Source organism: Lissotriton vulgaris, unplaced genomic scaffold, assembly GCF_964263255.1.
Source record: "Lissotriton vulgaris unplaced genomic scaffold, aLisVul1.2 SCAFFOLD_7775, whole genome shotgun sequence".
Classification (NCBI taxonomy): Eukaryota; Metazoa; Chordata; class Amphibia; order Caudata; family Salamandridae; genus Lissotriton; species Lissotriton vulgaris.
Genome location: NW_028249333.1, coordinates 5,732 through 11,819, shown reverse-complemented (window position 1 = coordinate 11,819; position 6,088 = coordinate 5,732).

The following is a 6,088-nucleotide window of genomic DNA, read 5'->3' as shown; positions in this document are numbered from 1 at the left end:
TAAGGAGTATGCCAGGGTACTAAAAAAAATATTTTGAGTTCTTATGTGCCAGGCCTCATTGTCATCACTGTCATGTTGCATACAGAGATGGAAGCAAAACCTGTAAATTGATCTAGCCACAATGAGTTCATACACCATAGAAAGACTATGGCGTGTTAAACAACAAGTGGCATTTCGAAACATACCAAACTGAGCACTTTTTACCCTCGGACATTCACAAGACTTTGTGACACCAGCAGCGTTACACGCATGATTATACATGTACCGTGTTAGCCACATAATACACCCTCAGCACAACTGCGCTCACAGATAAACCGGTACAAGCGACTATTGTCAAGTTTCATATAATGCAAAGAGTAACTGGTAACCTTTTAGTAGCAGAAAGTGTCGCATAATTTCTAGTGGATCTGAAATGACTGGCACACCCAGTTGCTAACTATGCTGGACAAGCAGAAGTATACATTGGGATCAAAGTTTAAAGGGTATCATTCAACCGTGGTGAACGAAAAGAAACCCACCAAGCGACCTTCAGACCCCAGTTGACGCACCTGTGTTACCAGCGGGCAATGTGTGGGCCTCGGAGCTGCAGAACAGGATTGAGGGGAGCGGACATCCAAATTGAAGACTGCGCAGGCGGAGGTGGTGGGGATAGAGACTCGGAGGGCCTGACAACCGTAACAGACTGCTGCTCCCCTCTCCCACCTTTCCAAAAGTTCAGGACATCTCCAGTGGGCCATCCAGATGACACCGGTCCCATAGTTGGGAGTGGCCCTCTGTGCATTCCTTGCCACGAAGCACAGCAGCGATACATAGATGAGCAGGCCTTCCAGCCTACACCCACTCCTACCAGGTGCTCATGGTGCTGTGTTGGATGGGTCTGCTCCCTCTGCGCAATAAAACAGACCACGCAGTGTCAGCGTAAAAGGCCATTTTATTAGACCAGAACTGCGAATCTGTACATAACAATAACTCAACAATAACAGTAACAGCAAACCCCCACTCACACTTCCCCCCCCCCATTCGTTTCATTCACTCCGCGTCATCACCAAGCCCTAGAGGCTCCAAACACCTTTCTCTTGCCCGTCAATCACCGTCTTCCAGCCCCCAGTCATTGCAACCTTCCATTCACGCTTCTATCCGTCCTATGCAAACTCCCCCCCCAAGGGATGGGTGTGCCCGCTCTTGACCCCCTGTCCCTTCGAATCCTGCCTACAGCAGCTCTGGCCTAAACTGGCAACGCTATGGACCGACCCAACAAACCACCTCCAGATGCCGGGTGGGTGGGCGGCCTTTCGAGCTCCCTCCCGATGGTGCCAGGCGCAGAAAAGAGGAAGTTCCCTTCCTCCCCCGCGCTTAAGTACCCACCCCCTAACTCCTCTCCATCCCCTACCTGGCCTATCCCCTGCGCGAAAGACCCCGGGGGAAGACTAGTCTGCGACTCTGCTTTCCCCGGGGCCCGGCATCGCGCAATAAAACAGACCACGGAGTGTCAGCGTAAAAGGCCATTTTATTAGACCAGAACTGCGAATCTGTACATAACAATAACTCAACAATAACACTAACAGCAAACCCCCACTCACACTTCCCCCCCCCCCCCATTCGTTTCATTCACTCCGCGTCATCACCAAGCCCTAGAGGCTCCAAACACCTTTCTCTTGCCCGTCAATCACCGTCTTCCAGCCCCCAGTCATTGCAACCTTCCATTCACGCTTCTATCCGTCCTATGCAAACTCCCCCCCCAAGGGATGGGTGTGCCCGCTCTTGACCCCCTGTCCCTTCGAATCCTGCCAACCAGTGAACCCCCTGTAGGGCGGTTCACTGCCCCACCCCCCACAGGGCTGCTCGTCCGATACCCTACCATTCACTCCCGGCGACACCAGATAGACTCGTTCCACAACTTGCTCACCACATCCCGCAACTCCATCATGTACCACGCATTGCCCAGCTGAGACAAGTGCACTCTGTCCTCCCTAAAAGCTAATGGCTCCTCCAGTCGAATCCCAGGATGTGCAATGACCTTAACGTCCCTGTCCGCACAGTAGAGTCTCATCGCCCTATTAAGCTTCCTCCGGGCCTTCTCGATGGCCCCATGTTTCAAAGCCCCTCTCCACACTTTCCGGGGGACCAGCTCCGTCCAGGCAATGCAGGCCCCCGCCATCCTTGATTTCAAAACTTCCAAATCCATTTGCACGAGTTGCAGCAATGCCAAACCAGACAGTCGCACATGGTCATTTTCCCCCAGATGAATGATCAGCAAATCCGGGCATCCCCTCTGTGGGACCATCTTCGCGAGCCAGGGCAGTAGTGCCCCCCATCGCATTCCGCTCTTTCCCCACCATTTCACCTCGTGCAATTGTCCCTTCAGTCCCAGGTTACGGCCGTAAACCTGCTGGTCCGCATATTTGGATGCCCAGTGCACGAATAAGTGCCCAACGATCCAAGTCACCGTCCTCCCGCCCGGGCCACCCACGCAACCTACGAAGAAAAAGATGTTAGAACAGGGAACAAAACAGTGCAACAACCAACAACCTGCCTGGGACCAAACTACTTCCCCACATACCTCTCACAACAGAGCGACTTCCAACGCCCAATCCTCCTAATCCTGTCCCAGGACTAACCCAGGCGGGCCGCCGCAGTCGCAGCCCCAATGCGAAAAGAATGAGTGCTGAAACCAGCTCCATCCATTCCCAAGCGTCCCAAAGCCATACGCAACACCGCCAACAGCTGGCCAGCCATCACTCTCGCACCAGACGCATGGCAGAAAATTTCGCCACCTCGGTCCCCAGCCGTCCCCAAGAAAGACCTCCACTCCAGGACCGGGCAAACCGCCCCGCCAGACTCATTCAACCATACCCATTTGCCCCTGCCCACTTGATCCGTCTTCGAGCGACCCAGCCAAATCCCCAAACGCCCCGCATCCACACGCACCTCCTCAAACAACCTACCCGCCCCCGTCTCGTGCCCAGCAGCTCAGACACCCAGAACGCCCCAAAAAACATCCATACCATGCACAAACGAAACAGGCCCACCTCAATCGGGTCATAACAGCATTCCGGCAACACCCCAACCAGCCGAACCAACAAATCAAACGTCACTGCCTCCCGCAGCCGACTCCCCCCAGCCCCCCTCTCCAGACCCCACCCCCGCAACATGCGAGCCAACACCACATCCTTGGTGGGGTCAAAACCCAAGAACAAAACACAGTAAAAAGAAATTCCAGCCAACTTCCCAGAGATCGTAGCCGCAGTCAACCCCCGGTCCATACAAGCCAACACGTAACCCCTCAGACCTTCCACCACAACCGACTCCCCGCTCACGACACCATCCACTGTCCAGCCCATGAAAGTACTAAATTCAGACCATGCAAGACGATATGTCCTCCTCGTGGTCGGAGCCAAAGAACCCTCCACCAGACCAATCATCCTCAATCCCCCAAGGCCCAGATGCCGGCCGGCAGCTCGGTCTTGCAGGCGTCCGCTCCCGGCGCCAGGTGTCGGAACCGCTGCCACTGCGAACGAGACAAAGCATCCGCAATGTCATTATTCACCCCAGGGACATGCTTAGCCCGAAACACCACATTCAGCTGCAGGCACGCCAACATGAACCTGCGCAACAGCCGCAGCACTCTGTGATGCGGCAGCACCGCCCCCGACATGGCCATGCCGAGCCGCCTGCAGAACGTCCGCCCTGACCGCACCACCCTGCACGCAAAGTTAAGGAATCCCAGAAGCTTCTGCACCGCCCGTAAAGGGATCCACCGTTCCCCCACAGCCCACTCTAGACATGCCAGAATCTCCTTCACTTTGGTCGCAGGCAGGCGCGCAATCCACTGTACCGAGTCCAGTTCAATCCCCAGGAAAGTGAGGCAACAGCTGGGACCAGCCGTCTTCTCGGGCGCCAAAGGCACCCCAAACTGCAAGGCCAAAGCCTGGAAACGCGACAGGACCCTGCCGCAATCCCCGGACCCCGACCTCCCCAGGAAGAGGAAATTGTCCAAGTAGTGAGTGACTTCACGGCACCCACTGACCCGCACCATGACCCACTGCAAGAAAGTGCTGAAAAGCTCAAACAGCGCACAGGAGATGGCGCACCCCATGGGCAAAACCTTGTCCACGTAGATGGCACCCCCAAACTGCATGCCCAAAAGCGCAAAATCCGCCGGGTGAATAGGCAGGAGACGGAAAGCCGACTTAATGTCACACTTCGCCAATTCCGTACCCGGCCCACACGACCTCACCAGGCGGACCGCATCGTCCACCGACGCATACAGTACCCTCGAGTCCTCTTCTGCAATGAAGTCATTCACCGATCGACCCTCCGGCCACGACAAATGGTGAATCATTCTGAACTCCCCTTCCTCCTTCTTTGGCACCACCCCCAACGGAGAAATGATCAGGTCCGGCAACGGCCAGTCAGTAAACGGGCCAGCCACTCTCCCTTCCGCCACCTCCTTCTCCAACTTCGCAGCAACTACCCCCGGCAACTCTTTTGCAGACCTCAAATTCTCAGCCCAACGACGTTCCCTGGGACCCTGGTAGCCCACCGAAAACCCTCGGTGAACCCCCAGAAGAGCCGCGCCCTCGCGATCAGGATAGCACGCGAGCCACGGGGCCATTGCCTCCACCCTAACCGGAGTAGGCGCCCTTCGGACAAGGCTGGCCCCGCCCCCTAGCGTTCCTCCATTGTTCGGAGGGAGTGGTGAGTGAGGCACTGCGTAAGGGCGTGTTTGCCGCCGCACTTCGAGGACTCGTGTTTGAACTTACATGGGTACCTAGAGCTGAACCCCCGATTGTAGCTCCAACAAGCCCCTGTGGAGGAACCCCCGGGCTTGGGCGGCTGACCCGACAATGGTGCTGGGCACTGTTCCACCCCCCGCCCCGCCCTGGGCGGGACGCGGCGGAAAAGACCGATACAACACCGACAAACCACTGGCAGTGTGTGTAGACGCCGACGAGTGCGAAGACGCCATCCACTGCATCCAAAGCTCCTGGTCTACCTCACCCCAACTCTTCTCCGGATCCGCGCTAACCCTGGCCCGAAACTCCTCGTCGTAGCTCAACCACGCAAACCCCCCAAACTGCATCTGGGCCTTGCAAATGATGTCCATGTATTTAAACGATTTAGAAAAGGGGGTGGTGATGAACAGAGTGTCTGAGTTAAGCAGACTACTCTTACCCAGTCCAAAGATCAGGGCTTGATCCATCACCGTTATTTATCTCACTGCCCCATCCCAGCTCAGAACCTGGCTATATGCAAATCAGTCTGTCCCTGGCCCAGTGCATCATGGGAACAGGGCAGACTAAACTACCAAGCCAATTCTTCACCAGAAAGGAGACAAGCTACCGGGGACCGGTTTCTGGCATTTCAGCCTTCTTCGGCCCGGCTTGCTTGAATCCTGATGGAGCAGTGAGAAAGGGACTCATGTCTGAGTATACCCTGCCACACCTATAGTGGCCAAAAACGATTTAGAAAAGGGGGTGGTGATGAACAGAGTGTCTGAGTTAAGCAGACTACTCTTACCCAGTCCAAAGATCAGGTCACTAAGTGTGGGAGGGTATACACAGACGTGAGTCCCTAGCTCATTGCACCATCAGGATTCAAGCAAGCCGGGCCGAAGACGGCTGAAATGCCAGAAACCGGTCCCCGGTAGCTTGTTTCCTTCCCAGTGTAAGAATTGGCTTTTGTAGTTTGGTTTGCCCTGTTCCCATCATGCACTGGGACAGGAACAGACTAATTTGCATACAGCCAGGTTCTGAAACTGGGATGGTGCAGTGAGCTAAAAAACGGTGTTGGATCTAGCCCTGATCTCTTGACTGGGTGAGAGTATTCGGTTTAATTCAGAGACTCTGTCCCTCACCACCCCTTGTTGTAAATATTTTTGTCCACCCTAAGCGTGGAAGGGTATACTCAGATGTGAGTCCCTTGCTCATTGCACCATCAGGATTCAAGCAAGCCGGGCCGAAGACGGCTGAAATGCCAGAAACCGGTCCCCGGTAGCTTGTTTCCTTCCCAGTGTAAGAATTGGCTTTTGTAGTTTGGTTTGCCCTGTTTCCATCATGCACTGGGACAGGAACAGACTAATTTGCAT